Source organism: Dreissena polymorpha, chromosome 8 (assembly GCF_020536995.1).
Source record: "Dreissena polymorpha isolate Duluth1 chromosome 8, UMN_Dpol_1.0, whole genome shotgun sequence".
In the NCBI taxonomy this organism is placed as follows: Eukaryota; Metazoa; Mollusca; class Bivalvia; order Myida; family Dreissenidae; genus Dreissena; species Dreissena polymorpha.
In genome coordinates, this window is record NC_068362.1 from 51,792,454 (window position 1) to 51,814,245 (window position 21,792).

Consider the following 21,792-nt stretch of genomic DNA (forward strand, 5'->3'; position numbering starts at 1 on the left):
AAGCATTCTTGAGGTCTCGCAGCAAGATGACTCAGCGACACTTCGTGAGGAAATTGAGCGTTTGATGCAATCAAAGTACAACTTCGTTTCTTGTGAATACAATACGGCCAACAAAAACCTAAATATTCTGTATACTGAAACAAGTAACAACAGCTTTGGGTTAGTGGTTGTCAAAGAGTCGCTGCAAATAAAAGGCGCTACATGACTGGTAGATCAAATCATTCTTGATCTAACCTTCAAAGCGATAACATGTCTGTGCCAGCAACTACATTCCGGGTTCCAAAAACTGAGGACTGGGATATGGAGATTAGGCTGTCTGAGATAAAAAGTATGTTGTTAAGAATTTCATATGTTAGTGTTTGAGGTTTGATTGTAAACGTTGAATGCTGTAACTAACTTTTGCTTGTTCTGTTTCAGAAACCGTCACTCCAAAAACTGAGGACTGGGATGCCGAAATTGCGGTGGCGAAACGTCCTCCATTCTTTCTCAGCGTGGGCAAAATGACGCAGAGACAAATTAACAGACTAAACCGATGCTGGACCTGTCGCTGCGTGCCGGTCAATTGTACATGTTCAAAGTATTGAATAAAATTGTTGAAACGTTTACAGGTGTTTGTTTGTTTTGTAGAAAAATGTTATATAGCAGTAATTTGACTTAGTACACTTCACACAAAACAATGCTAGCCGTCGAACTCAAAGATTTAGGTTTTTTTCGACACATGTTACGTTTAAACCTCGAACAGTGGAACAAAGCTGTCGAAATGTACATCATGGATCTCTATCCAGATGTGAAGTTTACATTTTCGACGCGAGATCAATGTTGGAAAGCGACAGATACGGAAATTGTGTACTATGTCGATATTGAGGTTATTCTGATCAATCCGAAATATGATTTGTGCTGGACACACCAAGATCCCACAAAACGACTTCAAACCATAAATGGGATTTTGTTGAGCTCAAAAGCCAAGAGAACAAAACTCGTAACGTTTGACCAAGAGTATTTTTGAGACAAAAAATGTATAAAGATGTTGAAATAACCAATTGCATGTGTAATATAATATCATATCATATTATGGATGATACCGACGCTGTGTGCATGTATCGAACAAGTATTTACATGGACAACTATATCGATAGACTGAAAACTTTTGAGCATTGGTCTCCCCAAATACAACCAAACAAATACCAGCTTGCTTCTTGCGGGTTGTACTACTTGGGACAACACGACCGTTGCAAATGTTTTCGTTGTGGCATTGTGTTGTATCATTGGAAATCTACAGACGATGCGTTCTTGGAACACCATAAACATTCACCGAATTGCCAGTTTTTGCGAATGGTGGGTCCAGGAACAAGACTGTTGATAAACACATGAGTAGGTTTTGTATGATCGTGTTGTAAATAAATATCATGAACCGTTCAATTCGTTTTGTTCTTATTCTTGTAGTAACATATACTTATTCATGCAACTACCAAACGCAGAGTTGAAAAACAAGTACTATTGTGTGCACGAATGTTTGATTTCGCTATTGCGTTAGTTATTGATATAACCCAGTGTCGTATGTTTTCTCAAACTATATTATCCAACTCTAATCAAAGCAAATACAAACAACTATGTATATGTAGTTTCAAACGATTTTATTCTGCAACAATCAATATTTCAAACATTCAATCTTTCGCAACAACAACGTACAACAGTTTACATAGTCCACTAGATCAGCCCACACAGTCCACTCGATCAGTCCATCACAGATGCAAAAGCCTCACTCCTCTGTTTTGGCCGTAACCCTGAATTTCGCCACACCATTCGCAGCGATCGTCGATCCGCGTACATGACACACAGCTGAGGGCCTCGCATCTACGGCAAAAGTTCACCATCGAAAAAAAGTTTTTGCACCTATGACACACAATCACTAACGTAGTGTCATAAACAGTTGGCAGCATTTCGCCCATGCCCTTAATCCATCTGTTACAAGCTGCTTTGTTGTTTCCAGCTGACGACTCATTCTCACGATGCTTATTCTGCCTCTCTAACCATGCCTGGAAACCTCCACTTTTCTCCACACCTGACATCCATTGCTCGCAAGCTTTTCTGTCACTCATTATGCGTGTTGTTCGTTCAGTTTCAAAAATCGAAATGATTCAAACACGATCAATTCGCCCTTTTATAGTATGCCGTTATTCAACTCAACAGCATAAAACTCGAAATGCATGTCCCTTCCCCAAAACATGAAATTTCACAAAGTCGACAATCGCCCCAATTATATGTAAACAAAGTGTTTTATGTTTTCATCGACGAGTATTTTTATCAACAAGCCGAATTTTGCGGAATATGCGGTGTCATTTATTCTAGAAAAGATAGTTTTACTTCATGCTTGACAAAAAGTTTGTAGTTTACTTTGCTTTTTGGAAAAATACAACGTTCAAAGATATGAGTTTCATCCGAACCTTCCGAAAAATGGGTGTTGTTCTATGTACAGTATCGATACATGTATGTGAGGCATTTTAAGGCTTTCTTTCTTGGATTGAGAGTTCAAGAAACGATGAATTCTGTCAAAACATGATTACGATTACAAGTAAGTACCACCAAAATATATTTTTTTGTTTCATGATAAACAAAACCGTGTATTGTTGAAATGTCAACACATCTCAAATGTAAACAAAGAAAAATGAAGTACATGATAAATCATATTGTGTGGATTTTTGTACCAAAGTTAAATGCTCTTAACAAAAGGCGTTTTGCAATTCAGATTATTGTGACCACTTCTGTTTTGTGTTTAAGAAGGCAGTTTGGAACTTGATATGTGTTGTTTTGTTTTTTATCTGCATCAGACCTTTTTGACTGTAGGTTATTTGTAAACATCAAACTCTGCCATACAAAGTTGATTTCTACAATGAATGAACACTTAGTATATACTTTTTACCGAGTGCTGCTAACACCGTGACTGAATATTTCATCTCATGTCATAGGTTGAACAATTTCTTACCAGAATTTACATTTGAGTATGACAGTTTATGTGAAGAAAACATGTGCACTGATTTGTTTTCATATTTCTATGTAGGCTCACTTTTCATATTTTATCCATAGAATGCATAATTGTCCATTTCAAAGTCTTCTTCACAAAAATATTTGATGTCTAAAACTGCAAAAAAATCTATATACACACCAAAATGCAAATTCTGCTTTTTGCCAACATGTGAATTTTTGGCCACAACAATCTTTCATTCAAGTTGACACAAATATGTGTATCAACAGCAAACCCCATAGGAAGTTTGTCTTGGTTAGAGTACCTATAGTATAGATATTTAAATATCAAGAAGCAAACCCTTCATAACAGGTTATGGTGTACAAAGTTCAAAAAAAGGTATTAACACAAAAAATGGAAAATGTGCATGTGTATCAGTACAGAAATTGTTTTGCACTCACATATGTTATCATGTTGACTTAACAGTGTAGAATATTTCATCTTGAATCAGAATTTGAAATTGTGATACACTGTATGAATTACAAAAGAACATGTGTTCACTTTCTTTTTAAACATTTTTCTCTCTACAAAAAAACTAACTGCATATGTTATTCTGTTTCAGGTCTTTTTTCTGATCAGTTCCCATGTAAGGTATATTTTAGAATTTTGATATAAATCCCACATAACCGGCTATGGTTGAGAATGATGCAAAAAAGGTATTTACACAAAAAGTGGAAACTTTTGCTATTTTGCAGGCATGACAATGTCTGTTTACCAGATTTCATTCAAATACATTTTACAGTGTGTGTGAGCTAGCAAGCACAACCACAAGCCAATTCTTGGTTCAGATTCATAAGCATCTGCATTCTTGTTTCAGTGCAAATATGTGTGAAGGTAATTATGGGTATGAGCTAGCAAGCACAACCACAAGCCATGTTTTGGTTCAGATTTCTTTTAGTCATGTCTATAAGAGAAGATATGATAATTTTGATACATGGCTCTCATAACTGGTCTCATTCAAATGCTGAGAAAAAAGTATATAAAGGCTATTTAGAAAAATATGGTTTTTTGTCAGCAAATTCATGTCTGGCCACAAAACTCATTGCGTTGTTTGTTATGCAGTGATGATCAGTATATATTATCAGATTGGTTTAGAAGGAGATCTATGTCATGCAAAACTAAATCTCTTCAGTCAATCTCTTCAGTCAATTTCTTCTGGGTATGATATTGAAACTGTGTGGATAGTATTTACAGTCAAGTATAAAATTTTGCATTTTGGTCTACACATTCATATTTGATCACAATGAATCATTCTCTACCCAAGCTAATTTGTATGCAATGCAAATTGAAGCAACCAAAATGTATTAACACTGTGTGGGCTGGGATTGTACAACTGTTCTCTCAGCTTAGCATGTTTGAAATAAGAATTGGTTAACGACGTGTATGATACAGATATTTGAGGATTGCAAATCAAAACTGGCATATCATGTTTGCCTGAATGTATGTGAACAAATGTCATATACATGGTCAAACGGGGTATTTTAGTTGAAGAGAATATCTGATCACAATCATAATTGCTAGGTTTTGACTGCTATGCATAGTGACTATCCAGCATTGATCAGTTCAAACGCCAGAGTAGTAGAATGTATAACGCTTTCTCCAGTCCTGTGCTGGTTGAAAAAGATCCAGGTTCAAGTCCTGGCTTTGGCATGAACATGTGAAATGGCTGCATTAGTCAATATCTTAATTTCTGATCTATCACTATCAAAGAAACAGGATTAACTAGTACAACATGTTTTCAAAATGTATGTTTCCACATTGCAGTTTTTTTGTGAAAGTTGATATGTGTGTCTGACGTGTGTGAAATGGCAGTTTTCGGTATGTTCATATGGCAAAGCATTTGACAGTTCGTTCTTGGTGCAAATTCATAACGTCATTTCAATATTTATTTAATTTCATCCTACCAACTAAAGCGGCGTTAACATATCGATAATAGAAAATTGTGTTTATTTGTAAGTGGTATAAATGCTATACCACTATAACCCGTTGTCCGAATTCAATAAAATTTTCACAAGATTAACAGGAATTTTTATGCGCTCATACTGATTCTATTTGTTCATACAAAATCAAATGCGCGAGGTATGATATTTTGATCTTACCGCAGTTGAAATAAGAACAGAGCTGTAGTCGCTTTAATAGTGCGGAATCATATCGAGCTGATTTTGTCAAACGATCGTCATGTAAACAATTGTTATGGGTCAAAATATTGTACAATAACGTGTGTTCATCTGAGTTTTCATTCCGCTATTTTTTAAGGCCAATATGAGCCTGAAGTCGTGTAAGCATATAACATCAAGCATGTGAAACAAAACACAGATTAGATGTTTAATATGATTTATTCATACTATGTATCAACCAATAATGCCATAGCGTGAGCCAACTTGATATGTGGCGTTTTCATCGTATGGATGTTTGCATTTCAAACAAATAAGTCGCCCAGAATTTTTGTTGTAGACGTATTCCAAATACTTCACTATGCACTTCATACAGCAAAACCCGTGCCCGCACGTTTTGCTTATAATTGTTGGTGGATTGTCTTCATTTTTGCATATTCTGCAGGAGTCAACATCGCCACTGTTTTGTAGTTCACTTGAGATGCTTTCTATGGCTTGCGAAATATTTGAAGATGCCTTTGACAGAAAAGAGCAAACCGTTGGCTCATCGCTTTCTTTGGATTGCACATAGTGTAAGGATTTTTCAATGAACGCTATCCTTGTACGAGCATCAGCGTGCAACGATTTTATTTTTTGTTGTTTCTTGAGATACTGCTCTACAAAGTCAGTCTGCTTATTTTCACTTGAGATTGCATTTTGTTTTGCATTTCGCGAGCCCTTAGGTTTTTTGACAGTGTGTCCCTCGGAATCACCAATAGCTTTGCGTTTGTTCGAATTCTTAGTACTACTCGAACCTGATGAGTCGTTGGAATTTTGCTGTACAAGCTGAGCAATAAAATCGGCAGCTTCTTTTTCTTCATTTTTTTGCAAATGATACTGTTTATCAGCTTTCTCGTCTCTCATTTTTAGAAGGGAGTGCACGTTTTGACAAGTTTGGTTGAGCTCACTTGGGGTGAGATATAACGGATGACTTTCATCATCTAAACATAAACCAACACCAGCAAGTTGTTTTGACACCATTTCGCTTCGTTACTCAAATGAGAATGATTGCGTTTGTCAAAAGACTGGATTTATATAGTACAAGTTTGTGTTATAATATTTTTTTGATTTCGCTGCACATTTCGAAACATGTTGATACTACTAGATGTTATATTACACAATGACTCATATTAAGCATTCGATCCATTGCAATTCAATACGACATTGTTCGTAACAATCAAACTATATCTAACCTGCTCAATTAACGACCAACACATGATATGCATTTCAACATTTTATTTCACAACAAACAAACAAGCATATAAATAAATCCAAAACATCTAATCAGTCAAAAGCATTCGCACCCAGCCAGTAACGTCAGCTCGACACATAGCGCAGTCTCCATCAAACATCATCAGGCAGCAGTTTTCACAAAAAGTGTGCCCACACCTTGTCAAGGTACTGTTTTTTTCCTCATCGTAGCATATGGTACACGTTTTCAATGCTCGAATAGCCTCTTCTTTTTCTTCTTGAAGTTTTGTTCTAAGCGAATCCAAAGCCTGCTCTTTTTCAAATAGGAGCTGCGATATTATCCTATCGGTTTCGAGTTCATGCTGCTCTTTTAGCGCGCGTTCGCGTTTAGACCACTCATCCTCGAAGAAACGCTCTTGATCATCAACCAAATGTTCGCTCGCTTCTCGCTGATAAGATGAAGCCTTCATCAGACACGATACCATTTTCTTGCAGACTTCGCGACCTTCCTTTGACATAGCGTAGTCGCTGCTGTTCACAAACGCTGTAACCTGACTTCCAAGTCTGTTCAGTTGATAGCCGAACGACTTTAGATCAATTGACGCCGATTGTTCTGGTCGAGTGTATGGCTTTGTAGCATGTCGCTTGCCCTTGCCAGTCGTTTCGCTACTACCACTAGCAGCGTCTGTGTCCTCGAACTTTGGCAGTCGGTTTGCGTATTTCGGCATGATTTCGAGTCAATGTTCTCTCTTGGAGTCTCAAATCAAGAATGATGACCATACCTGTCCGTGTCGCTTTATATACCCAACGGGCTGGTGCGTTTTCAGTATATAGACAAAGCATAGCGCTTACATACCAAAGTCCTTGATAAAGATGAATAGCAAATTTCTAACGCGTGGCAGATGTAGACATTCGTACTTAAGAAAAACGCTGAACAAAGTTGCATGTCTGAGGGATTTTGATAAAACGTACGTTAGCGAGTTGGGTCAGTACCTCAGAAAGACATTTCCCACATTACGCGACGACTGTAAATTGTACATAAAGCACGAATTAACAATTCAGAACAGGCGACCCGATTTCGTTATTCATATACCAAATGTTACCCTAATACTACTCGAATACAAAACATCGAATGTTACAACAAAAGTACGCAGAGAATATCTAACTCAAGTACTCGATACGTATCACAAGTTTCGACAAAGCTTATGCGTTAGTGAAAATTCCAGCCATATACGTTTACTTAGCATTTTGCTCATTCGCAATTCTTCATCTCGACAAAATAAAATTGTGTGTGTGAAAAATGAGTTAATACCTAACAGCTGTTATTTGATATGAACTTGTATGAATATTTTTGCGAAATGTACTATGATCAATTTTTAAACGCAACAGTGCAGTGGAGTATTTTTCAAATCTCGCTAGTACAACTTTTTGCTGTAATAATTTCACAACGCTAAAATTTCCAATCCAATACTTCATCAAATATCTACCAGCATCGCACGAGAAATTACACCCAGTACAGCGAGGTCATCAAGTGCAAATAATATCGAACGTCATTTCACAGTAAAGTACACAGATAGATGAGTATTTGCGAGAAAGTTTAAATGTAAATTTATCAAAAACCACTGCAGATATTGGGATCAAATTTTGACTATGATATTCAACTTAGAGAGCCTTACATCGATTATTCCGAACGTTTTATTCTTTTGTTGATGCTTTTTTGACAAACATACTAGTTTTTGATCGAAAATAAAGCCTTTATGAAGAAATCTTTTTGCCTTTTCGTTTTGCGATACATTGTTCAAAATGTGTACCGTTGAATATGAAGTTTTTGTGTGGATTAAATAATCACACATTGAAACGCCGATTTATCAGCAGAAAACTGAACTCAACTCTGATATTGTTTTTCTACAACGCACTTAAACTCATGACGTGCAGTAGATCTACGTAATTTCGCTTCATGTAAACAACCTTGGTGCAATATCGTACAACGAGGTTTAAGTGCATTTTCTTTGAAACCACTCAAAATATCAATATGAAATTTTCAGTACAGTACACAGATGGCTATATGCTACAATTACGTACTGATTAGTTTGCCCTGAAATATATGCTTCCATGTAAAATATCTGTCCGAAATCTTTTGTATGAAGAAAACTTTTTTGCTTTTTCGTTTTGCTTAACGAAATATGTACAGTTGAATTGGGAATTGTTTTCTGAAGAATTTGGTGTATAACACTTTGTATGTATGTGAATAATTTCGCTTGAACACGAGTTAAACGCAACATTGATATTTTTCTTTAAATCGCATCGCGCAAAAATTCATGAAATGTAGTACGTCATTTCGCTTAAATGTAAACAACCAAGGAAAGACTAAACATAATATCGGTTTAAGTTAAATATCTCCGGAACGATTCATGGCATCAATATCAAATTTCAAGTACAATACCCAGCTTATTGTTCGCTACAACTTTTCTATTGATATTTTTGTTCCAACATACATGCTTATGTGATAAAAATCACTTTGAAAACGTTCGCAACAAGAAAACTTTTTCATTCTATCGCTTTTTGAAACAAAACTGATATCAACATGAAGAGCATGTAATTCCACATATTTTGATATGACATGCTTGTATGTCTATTGTATCGCTTGATCAAGACTAGCCGAAAACCATTTTGCCTGTAATCATGAATTGACTTTTAAAGCACACATGTACTGTAGCTCGAACGTCATTTCTATCCATGAAAACAACTTTGGCTTGGGTGCAATATCTTACAATGAGGTTTAAGTCAATTTTCTTTGAAACCACTCATAATATCCAGATGAAATGTTCACCACAATATTCTATCATATGATAGCTACAATTTTTATCTCGCCTATATTGTTCTCACACGACTCATTGTGTCAGATATTCAATTTTGCAAAATTCGCTAAGAAGAAAACTTTTTCGTGTTAAGAGCATTTATCTTCATTTTGGTATGATTTTGTAGGAAATTCAATTCCACGCATTTTGATGTATTACACTTAAACGTCTGTCTAAACACACAAACAATACAGTGCAATAACGATTTCGTACTAAACGCATTTCTGTCTTTAACTTTAGATTTTTACAACGTCGTCTTTTATCCATGTAAACAAACGAAACAAGATGTTAAGTTACATCGGTTTAACTCAATTTGCTCGAAAACGTCTCATGATATTAAGATGAAATTTTCACCATAATATTCTATCATATGATAGCTACATTTTTTGTTTCGCCTATATTGTTCTCACACGACTCATTGTGTCAGATATACTACTTTGCAAAACTCGCTAACAAGAAAACTTTTTTGCGTTAAGAGCATTCATCTTTAGTTTGGTATGATTTTGTAGGAAATTCAATTCCACGCATTTTGATGTATAACACTTAGCTATATATCATAACACAACAATAAAACAGTCCGATAACGATTTTGTCATAAACGCATTTCTGTCTTTAACTTTAGATTTTTTTTCAACGTCATTGCATTTCTATGCATGTAAACAAGCGGGGAAAGAGTTTAAGTTGCATCGGTTTAACTCATTTTGCTCGATAGCGTCTCTTGATATTTAGATGATTTTTTCACCACAGTATTGCATCATATGATAGCTACAATTTTTGTTTCGCCTATATTGTTCTCACACGACTCATTGTGTCAGATATTTTACTTTGCAAAACTCGCTAACAAGAAAACTTTTTTGCGTTAAGAGCATTCATCTTTAGTTTGGTATGATTCTGTTGGAAATTCAATTCCACGCATTTTGATGTATAACACTTAATCGTATGTCTAAACAAACAAAAAATACAGCGATATAACGATTTTGTACTAAACGCATTTCTGTCTTTAACTTGAGATTTTTACAACGTCATTGCATTCATATGCATGTAAACAACCTTGGGTGCAATATCTTACCAAGAGGTTTAACTCAATTCTTTCGAGAACCACTCATCATATCCAGATGAAATTTTCACCACAATATTCTATCATATGATAGCTACATTTTTTGTTTCGCCTAAATTGTTCTCACACGACTTATTGTATCAGATATTCAACATTGCAAAATTCGCTAACAAGAAAACTTTTTCGTGTTAAAAGCATTTATCTTCATTTTGGTATGATTTTGTAGGAAATTCAATTCCACGCATTTTTATATATTACACTTTACCGTATGTTTAGACACAACAAAAATACAGTTCGATAACGATTTCGTACTAAACGTTTTTCTGTCTTTAACTTTAGATTTTTTACAACGTCATTCATATGCATGTAAACAAGCGAGGGAAAGGAGTTTAAAATGCATCGGTTTAACTCAATTCTTTCGAGAACGCCTCATGATATTCAGATGAAATTTTCACCACAATATTTAACCGCATGATAGCTACAATTTTTGTTTCACCTATATTGTTCTCACACGACTTATTGTATCAGATATTCAACATTGCAAAATTCGCTAACAAGAAAACTTTTTCGTGTTAAAAGCATTTATCTTCATTTTGGTATGATTTTGTAGGAAATTCAATTCCACGCATTTTTATATATTACACTTTACCGTATGTTTAGACACAACAAAAATACAGTTCGATAACGATTTCGTACTAAACGTTTTTCTGTCTTTAACTTTAGATTTTTTACAACGTCATTCATATGCATGTAAACAAGCGAGGGAAAGGAGTTTAAAATGCATCGGTTTAACTCAATTCTTTCGAGAACGCCTCATGATATTCAGATGAAATTTTCACCACAATATTTAACCGCATGATAGCTACAATTTTTGTTTCACCTATATTGTTCTCACACGACTTATTGTATCAGATATTCAACATTGCAAAATTCGCTAACAAGAAAACTTTTTCGTGTTAAAAGCATTTATCTTCATTTTGGTATGATTTTGTAGGAAATTCAATTCCACGCATTTTTATATATTACACTTTACCGTATGTTTAGACACAACAAAAATACAGTTCGATAACGATTTCGTACTAAACGTTTTTCTGTCTTTAACTTTAGATTTTTTACAACGTCATTCATATGCATGTAAACAAGCGAGGGAAAGGAGTTTAAAATGCATCGGTTTAACTCAATTCTTTCGAGAACGCCTCATGATATTCAGATGAAATTTTCACCACAATATTTAACCGCATGATAGCTACAATTTTTGTTTCACCTATATTGTTCTCACACGACTTATTGTATCAGATATTCAACATTGCAAAATTCGCTAACAAGAAAACTTTTTCGTGTTAAAAGCATTTATCTTCATTTTGGTATGATTTTGTAGGAAATTCAATTCCACGCATTTTTATATATTACACTTTACCGTATGTTTAGACACAACAAAAATACAGTTCGATAACGATTTCGTACTAAACGTTTTTCTGTCTTTAACTTTAGATTTTTTACAACGTCATTCATATGCATGTAAACAAGCGAGGGAAAGGAGTTTAAAATGCATCGGTTTAACTCAATTCTTTCGAGAACGCCTCATGATATTCAGATGAAATTTTCACCACAATATTTAACCGCATGATAGCTACAATTTTTGTTTCACCTATATTGTTCTCACACGACTTATTGTATCAGATATTCAACTTTGCAAAATTCGCTAACAAGAAAACTTTTTTGTGTAATGAGCATTTATCGTTATTTTGGTACTAGCTTGTAGGAAATTCGATTCCACGCATTTTTATATATTACACTTTACCGTATGTTTAGACACAACAAAAATACAGTGCGATAACGATTTCGTACTAAACGCATTTCTGTCTTTAACTTTACATTTTGACTCAACGTCGAAAACTCTCTGCGAATAGAACAGTGATTTCGTACAAAGTTTAACTTCGCGTTTCTTCCCAACCATTTGACCGATCAACATAACATTTTCGCATTAATATGAAACGTGTTAATAGCAACAAGTTTTGTGGGGATCATTTTTTGTTAACATATTCGCATATAGAAGAAATTCTTAGCTTTTCGCATATAAATCACTTCGCTTACAAGAAAAAAAATTCCCATTTATGACAAGTACATAGCAATTGATACCATTCGATAAGGAATTCTGTTCTGCACATTTTGATGTATGACACTCCACAATAGGCCTAACTACAAGGAAACTACTTCGACAAAACGCATTCGTGCTTATAGAAATTTTGAACTTTAAAGTATTGAGTTAAACGGAACGTCGTTAGATAGCGAATAGTTGATAAAACTGTGTTTGTATCGAAGCGGTTTATTTTAACTGTCACAATAACGCGTGAACGCATTTCGATGAAATTTTCATTACCATAACCAGCAATCAGAAAGGAACAATAAGAGTTTAAATATTTTGCAAGTAGATAAGTGGATATATGTCAAAATTTCTGTTTATTGGTGAAACTTGGGTTGATATGAAGAAAAGATTTTCATTTCGCAATATGATACAGTAATATTTGCATCATGCGATGGGGAATTTATTTCTGTGCATTTTGGTGTAACATACTTGATGTTTTTGTAAAACGCTGCAGTTATACGGGCAGAAAACCATATCACAACAAACACACATTTCATGAATCGTAATTTTGACCCTTCGTTGTCAGTGCAAATCGACGACGTCATTTCAATGAAACTCATCTTTCAACTTAAAGGGGTGTTTACATATCGACGATAGAAAATTGTGTTTCTTTGACAGTGGTTTAAGTGCAATATCTATAGAACCAGTTGTCCAAATTCCATAAAATTTTCACCAGATGAACCGAAATTTCGATGCGCTCATACTGGTACTATTTGTGTATACAAAATCGAACGCGCGAGTTATGAAATTTTGATTTTAACGCAAATTTTCTCGATATTTCAAATTTTCAAGAACAATTGTACACATAACCATACTATTTGTATATCATTGTGTAGGCGCCAGTGTGCTGAACATTTTGATATATGTGGTTTGATATTTATTTTCTATATCTTCGTTGTACTAGTACAAATCACAAAACACAGTTGAAAAAATCACAGCGCGATAGTTGCTCTTTAATAAAGTTAGTGCGAAATCATATCGAGCTGCTTTCGTCAGTCGAACGTCATGAAAACATTTGAGTTCTCGGAATTGAAAATAAATATTGAATTGTTCAGGCTATGTAGAAAACTAAATGGGTATACGGGAATATTTTGTGCTGATGTTAAATGTTCAGTAATAAATATTTTGATGGATTTCTCACATATTTGATATGATCTAGGATTATTTCAGAATGATAGGTTAGTAAATCTATGTTTGACTAGATTTTTTTATATACTCGCCTTTTGTCGTTTTAACATTGACTATAAAAATCTGCGTTGAGTACGCCTCATAACAAGATTTGAGACCTAAAGACCATGGATTTGCTTTAACTCGAAGGAAATACTGGATGGATTGTACGGACTCATGCTTATCAATTTTTATGCCCATTCAAGCTGTGAGTGTGAATATTTCGGCTTGTATGGTCATGAAAAAATATCATCACAAAGTCAATATTTGTAGGATTTTTGCATGTTAAGTATGATTTTTTTATTTCTCATCAAATACACATTCAATCGTAACTAAAATCATGAAGAATAAACATGTTCAATGTGCTTTTCTGTCATTCTTCGTTTGGTCGTTGAAGGGTTCGGACGTGTTTTTCGAAGCTCTCGACGTCGTGACCTCATTATAATTTGAACTGCGCGGGTAAAGAACGCTCAGTTGCGACTTGGAGATTGACCAATACGGACGTGTTTTTAAAGCGCTCTGAAAAAAGTTTTGACTTTTAAATTTTTTTTACTACGACAGAATCTTAGTTGACTGATGGTCTTTGACAAAGACAGACTTGTTTTTGTGAGCTCTGAAAAAAATTTGACTTTGAAATATTTTTACGATTAAAAAGTTTCAGTTGACTTTTGAACGTTGACGAAGACGGACGTACTTTCGTGAGCTCTGACTATTGATGAAAAGTTTTGAGTTTTACTGACTTGTACTTTGAGAGTAAAATTGACTTCGCGTTATAGAATAGCGACTTGGTACTCAGGTTGTTGAATGACTGGATGACTGAAGTGTTAGGTTATTGTTATGAGATAACAACTTGACTTTGACTTGAGTTGTGAAATGAAACCATACTCTTATGCGATGTTAACTTTTGAACGTTTAGTATTGACTGACAACGAAATTTTGTGAGCGTTATATATGAAATGTTTGACTTACATTAATTTTTTTGAACGACTTGACTTCACTTTAAGTTTTGACATCGGACTGATCGGACGTGTTTTTTTAAGCTCTGACTGTTGTGAATAATTAAATTTATGTTGTGGTGTCAAGCGATTGACTGTCAGTTGAGGTTCAGATGTCGAGCTGTGCGGACGTGTTCATCGAGCTGCTGTCTACAAAAAACGTGAGTACAAATTTTTTTCGTTTTACTGTTTACAAGTTGCGTGATGATGTATGATGGTTGTAATGTGTTGGGTAGAAATTACTCAGTGCTGATACAGTGTCGATATGTTGTGATGAGCGATAATAGTGGATGATGGTGGAACAGAATATTCATTGAGCTATTTTGAGGAAGCGAACATATGATGGAAAAATGTTGCAAAAATATTAAACGACAATGTATTGAATCGCTTTTGTTGATATGCATGATATTGATTAAATTGTATTTGCATGCTGTAACATTTCTATTTCATTTCAGGGGGCTGTGGTGAGTATTGTAGTATAAATTTGTTTCAATAAATCATGATGAATGAAAACTGATTTCGATTCGTTTTGTACAGGTTTACTTGTATAGAAGTGTAATGCGTTGGGTAGAAATTACTCAGTACTGATATAGTGTCGATATGTTGTGATTAGCGATGATGGTGTATGATGGTGGAACAGAATATGAGCTACTTTGGGGAAACGAACATATGATTGAAAAAAATTTGCAAACATAGTAGATAAATGATATGATATTGCTTAAATTGTATTTGCATGCTGTAACATTTCTATTTCATTTCAGGGTGCTGTGGTGAGTACTGTAGATTGTAGTGCATATGTATAGAATTCAATAAAAGATTATGACTGAAAACTGCTTTTGATTCTTATTGTACAGTTTTAGGGATTATAAGTCTATAACAACTCTGTCGGTTGGTGTTCATGAGTGTGAGCTTAATACAGCAATGTTTGAGTAGTACAAAAATGTTTTCGCTTTTGTGGTCGCCAGCTGTCCGTGATCTGTAAAGTGAAAATACACAGAGCTATGAAGCATACAAATGTTTCGAAATTTTATCAATGATTGTATACTATGCATGTTTTGATTTAGTTCGTTTCAGATTTGACATGAGATGAAAACCTGACATGATTTGAACAGAGCTGGGAAACGAAAAGGTAAGTCTGTTTCATTCCACTATGAACACTTGTATTTTGACAAAAGAAGAGATAAAGTGAGTTACTTTATCATCATGGTTTCATTTAGTGAACAGAGGTAAACCTAGCTAGCTTTTCGTGTACTCTATTTTGGATGAAGAGTTTGTTAGTAACTTAAATTGTACGGCTAGTAAAGTATGAACATGAATGCTTTGTTCAGATTTTCAGATGTGTGCTGGCAGTTCAAGTCTGGCAGCCGGAGTGAACAGTCGTGATTTCTGGAGCTCCAACAAGATGCTAGAAGGTAAGTAACTATGTTTGTTTTGCATTGCATGTTTTTATATGTTTCAGACTTTCAAGCAGAGATGTCATGCTGACTGGAGTTGAGCACAGGGCAGTGACAAAGTGAAAGGTAAGTACTTTTGACTGAATGTTTGTTCTATGCATGTTTTGTTTTAATACATTTCAGGAGTGCTTATCCAGTGATGATATGACAGTTGGAGTGAACAGTGGAGCCAAGCAGTCTTGTTTTTGGAGCTACTCAACAAGCCTTGAAGGTAAGTTTAGAATTCCTCAATGTTAGTGAATTATTTAAAAAAAATGCTGTCAGTAAAGTACTGTCAGTTGCTTTTGGACAGTCGAACAGAACAGACGTGGTTGCGAGAGCTCTCATATCTGTTGTGTTAAACTGTTTTTATGATATGTTATGTTTGTTTGTTTGTTTGTTTGTTGGTGTTGTACTATTTTTCAGATGCTGTTGGCAGTGATGGGTTTTCAAGCTGACCTGAACAGAAAAGCAATCATATGGTAAGTACAAATAGTTTTTATATGGTATGTTTTGTGCATGCTATGTTTCAGGTGTACTTGTAGTCAGCGACGAAGACGATTCAAGAAGAGGAACATTGCTGAGAAAGTGAATGGGACTTGCAAACAGGGTAAGTGTTACAATTGTTTGTTTGATTTTTACCATGCATACTTTGCTTTGCTCTGTTTCAGATTTCACATGCAGAAATTAAACAGGATTTCAACTGCTGAGACACAAATCATCAAAAGTAAGGTAAGTTTTAATCCATTGATTTGAGTTGTACAATGTGTTCTTTACTTTATTTCAGATTCGAGTCACTGGTTTACACATGGAAGAAGATTTCCACGTCTGTTACTCAACTCTACAGAAGCAAGGTAAGTCGATCAAATTTTTGTTTTCATTTGTACTGCTGTAATGTGATGGTAAACTTATGCTATTTTTCATGTGTGTCATGTACAGATGGATAATTCAAGTTTGATCTGTGTTGGTTTATGTTCAAAAACGTTTTACATGTATGTGTGTTTGAAGATGTTTTGTTTCAGTGGATGTCCAGATGGCAAGCAGTACAGACGTGTTTCTTGGAGCTGCCAAACAGTGAGTACAAACGTTTTATATTTTTCAGTTGTTTACTCATAGAAGTCTGTGAAAGATGATAACAAGGGTTGAATCTATCAGTACTTGTGTCTAAAAATGCTGATGTGTGACGGTTAACTGAAAAGGGTAAATGCTAGCCAGTACTAACACTTGAGCAACCGTGGGATGTCGAACTAACTGATGATGTACTATGATGGTGAACACTTACTATGTGTATCGAAATGCTTTTGTTGATATTTATTATAGATGATTTGATATTGGTTAACATTTGTTTGCATGCTGTTAACATTTCTATTTCATTTCAGGGAGCTGTGGTGAGTATTGTAGTATACATTTGTTTCAATAATGTTTGAGTAGTACAAAAATGTCTTTACTTTTGTGATCGCCAGTTGTCTGTGATATGTAACGTAAACAAAAAACACAGCTATGAAGCATACAATTGTTTCGAAATTTTATCAATGATTGTATACTATGCATGTTTTGATTTAGTTCGTTTCAGATATGACATGACATGAAGAGTTGACAGTCGAACAGAGCTGAGCAACGCAAAAAGGTAAGTGTGTTTCATTTTAGTATGAACACTTGTATTTTGTTTTTATATGGTATGTTTTGTACATGCTATGTTTCAGGTGTACTTGTAGTCAGCGACGAAGACGATTCAAGAAGAGGAACATTGCTGAGAAAGTGAATGGGACTTGCAAACAGGGTAAGTGTTACAATTGTTTGTTTGATTTTTACCATGCATACTTTGCTTTGCTCTGTTTCAGATTTCACATGCAGAAATGGTCTCATAGCAGTGCCAACAGTGAATAAGGATTTCAACTGCTGTGAAACAACTCAACAGAAAGTAGGTAAGCATTGAATGAATGCACTTGAGTTGTACAATATGATGTGATGCTTTTCTCTGTTTCAGATTCAAGTTCCTGGTGTAGACAGAGAAATGTGTTTGAAGAAGGAATTCTACTACTGTGATTCAACTCTACAGAAGCAAGGTAAGTAGAAACAAAATTTTGGTTTAATTTAACTCATGTGTTTTGCACTGCATGCTATTTTTCAGGTCTCTCATGCAGTGATGGAAAAGAAGAAGATTTCAAGAAAGAATCACTGCTGCAACTCAGGCCTATAACAAGGTAAGTGTTTACTATATTGTATACAAGATGTTTATCTGTTTCACTCTGTTTCAGGTTTCAATTGCAGAGATGTTGCAGAGATGTTTTGACAGCTTGTGGCAGAAAAGAAATTCAGCATCTGTTTCTCGACTCTAGCCACGAGGTAAGTCAAAACAAATATACTGGTTTGTATGTAATGTTGTTATGCCCTTCTATGTTTCAGACTTACATTGCTGTGACTGTTCCACAGTGGGTCAAAAAAGAGACGAATACAGGTTTCAAGAAGAAAATTGGCTGTTAAAAACCTGCACAAAATATGAGGTAAGTAAACTACTCTTTTGGTTTGTTTTGTGCTTTGTTATGCTTAACTATTTTTCAGATTGGAATGGTGGGTCGTTACAGAGCAGACTTTTGGACTACTGAGAAGTTGAGAAACAGAGAATGATTCAAGATCAGCTAGGTAAGTCTTGATTATTATGCATTGCTAAATGTTTTTTTCATTCCAGTATGGCTGTGGTAAGTACACAAACTTTCTATAATTTAATATTGAACTGTTTTTATGACCTGTATTCTGCATTGTAAAATGTCTGTTTTTCATTTCAGTATCCTGTGGTAAGTACAATTGCCTTCTTTAATTTTCATATTGAACTGTTTTGATGACTTGTATACTACTATGCAATGCTTAATGTTTTTTTCATTTCAGTAGCCTGTTGGTAAGTACACTAACTTTCTATAATTTCATAGTGAATTGTTTTGATGACCTGTATTCTGCATTGTAAAATGTGTTTCTTTTTCATTTCAGTATGGCTGTGGTAAGTACAATTGCCTTTCATATTGAACTGTTTTGATGACCTGTATTTTGCATTGTAAAATGTGTTTCTTTTTCATTTCAGTATGGCTGTGGTAAGTACACAAACTTTCTTTAATTTTCATATTGAACTGTTTTGATGACTTGTATTCTGCTATACAAAATGTGCTTTTTTCAATTTCAGGTCAGCAATGGTAAGTATAGTGTGTTTTTTTATGTATAATTTTGTATACATATTGTTTTTTTCATCATAGCATGTCTTTTATATTTATGCTTTGTGTAAGTAAAATGTTCATAAATCATTCTTATCTTCAAACTAAAAATGTATTGTGCTATGCAAAATGTCTGTATGATTTCAGTTGCCAGAGGTGAGTACCATTACAGTTGAAAAGTTAGTTTTGTTTAGTTAAAGTTTTGGTTCACAGTTTTATTTGTTATTTGGCAAAATTTACATGTATGCATTGAGTCTTGATTTCAGCTAGATTGTGGACTGAAGAAGATTGCCAGCAGAGGGATTGGATACAAGATACAAAGTAAGTACTGAGTTTCTTACTAAAAGTTTTGAGTTGTATTCATCGTGTGTTAATATGCTATGATTGCTATGAACATGACTTTTGTATTTCAGCGAAGATAACATAGGTAAGTAAAATTGTTATCTGTTTCATGTTTACTGTTACAGTTCAATATTGTGTTTATAAATTGTAAGTTGTACAAACACATTCAAAAGTTTCTGATCATGCTTTCGATTTCATTTCAGCTTTACTGCTTGACGAGTGTTATCAACTACTAGACGAGTCAGCTTTACTACCAGGCGAGCAGTGACAACAAGGCGCCTTTGTGGAAACAACACAACAAAAAAGTGAGTATTAGTTGAAATTGTTTTACTGTATGTTATACTTAAATGCAAAATTGTGCACATAAATTGTAAGTTGTACAATTACAATGAAAGTTTCTGATCATGCTTTCTATTTCATTTCAGCTGTACTGCTAGACGAGCAGTGACAGAAAGGCGCCTGAACATGCAACACAATACAAAAAAGTAAGTATCAGTCAAACAGTTGGTAGAGTTGTGTGTTTTTCTTTAGCAGTTTGTGTTTACTATTTTATTTGATCCATGGTATATTACACATGCATGTTTTTATCATTTCAGGCTGTTTACTTTCATCGTTTACTGTTTAACACAATTTGCTTTTCTATTTTCAGTGCCAATTTGCAAACCTTGATGTGGACACCGAGTAGTCAATACATACGTGTGGGGTACAGCTGCGACAAAACCGTGGGTCCATCGCACCGATAACTTGAACATTGGCCCGCGTATGGACATCAGTGCAACTTTGTGAATCCATGTAACTTTGTGAATCCATGTAACATTGCGAATATGTGTCGATCAAAAAATGTGAACATTATGCAATGAAACGAACTCGGTGTTGCAAGTGGCAAGTGTTGACAGTGTGTATGTTTATGTTTATGTTTTTACATGAAAAATAAAGGAGATTGTTCTCCTACCTTTTTTTTCCTTGTTTTATTGTGCTGGCCAGCAATATTGATGTATTGATGTATTGATGTATGTGTTTGTGTATTAACGATGTATTAACTATGCATTACCAAAATCAAACAAAACTTTGGCACAAGAGACTCTAAGTATCAAATACCAACAATTTAAGCGCAGACAATCACATGGTGGTACACCAGTCCGAATATACTCATTGCTCTAGCCAGGATTGCAAATTACTTGTGTTGACTAGCAAGGCTCCCTAGTAACGGAGCAGTGTTACTGGCGTTTTTTGGGTCGATAGTGCTTAGGTGAGGTTTTGCTCGAATCGGGAGCGGGTCACTCGCTTGGGCGAGTTAGTTTTCGCTCGTAGTTTCCAATCTGGCTAGATCAATGTAAGGTTGTTTTGACTGCTATTTGGCAAGCAGAAAGACAACAGCGGTTAATTGACTGAGTATGGGCGACCGAGGTATGTAGGTGTCAATAGACCGACTCCACAAGTTGCGAAGCGAACCGATAGCACTTGAGGGGAAACGCCTCGGTTTTCGGTTCTAACATGTGTTATCCATGCTGTCGTTATACTCTGGCAAGGCTCCTCAATCTATCGCGAGGGACACTCATTATTGCCCGCAAGCTTTAGAACCTGACGTGGGTCGATGCGTATGCGAGTCCGAGGACGCGATGGCATTTGATAAGGCTACCAACCGGTTGATAACACGCATTGTTCAAATTGTTAGGTTTAAGTCTGCTAGGGCTGGGGTGGGAAGGCGACTTCTCTTGTACTCAGACAAGAGGAACGGTCACAAGTCCGTAAAAACGCCGAGTGACACCACTAGCTTGCAAACGTACAAAGCAAAAAACTTTCAAACTTGAATTTGAGGTAAAATGATAAAAAAAACTATATGAATGACTAACCGATATAAGATATTTTCCATATGGCAACAAACTATGCTACTCAATGTTGTGTTGAACATTAATTGCGCCTTACGAACTACTCGTGTTGAGACTTACATTGAGTGACTCGTAAACGTAAAGCAGTTACTCGCTTTTGACTGCATACACATTTTGTACAACGGTTCGTTATTGGTATAACTTGTCTTTCAGTGAGGCACATTAACATAAACGTTCAACAGTATTTAGGCTTTATATTGCGCTTGTAGAATATACGAACAAAACACACTACATAAATGACGTTTAGGGATTATTTTGACTTTCCACTTGAGATGATATGATGAAAAAGTATATACATCAGTTTAAGCGACTTTCATGACATTCACCACATGGCCA

The 21,792-nt window shown here is 35.2% G+C and overlaps 1 long non-coding RNA gene across 8 annotated transcripts; it reads left to right on the forward strand.

The window, feature by feature from the left end:
• Nucleotides 1–13,796: 13,796 nt before the first annotated feature.
• On the forward strand, nt 13,797–21,271 carry LOC127840823 (uncharacterized). 8 transcript variants are annotated; one of them, XR_008030569.1, is made up of 7 exons: nt 13,798–14,750; nt 15,045–16,876; nt 17,045–17,096; nt 17,402–18,088; nt 18,281–19,872; nt 19,993–20,052; nt 20,217–21,271. It is a non-coding gene; the product is annotated as an uncharacterized LOC127840823 (long non-coding RNA). The 8 variants fall into 8 exon arrangements; XR_008030563.1 differs by having other exon boundaries at nt 15,045–18,088; nt 18,281–19,546; nt 19,771–19,872; XR_008030565.1 differs by having other exon boundaries at nt 15,045–17,096.
• Nucleotides 21,272–21,792: the final 521 nt, after the last annotated feature.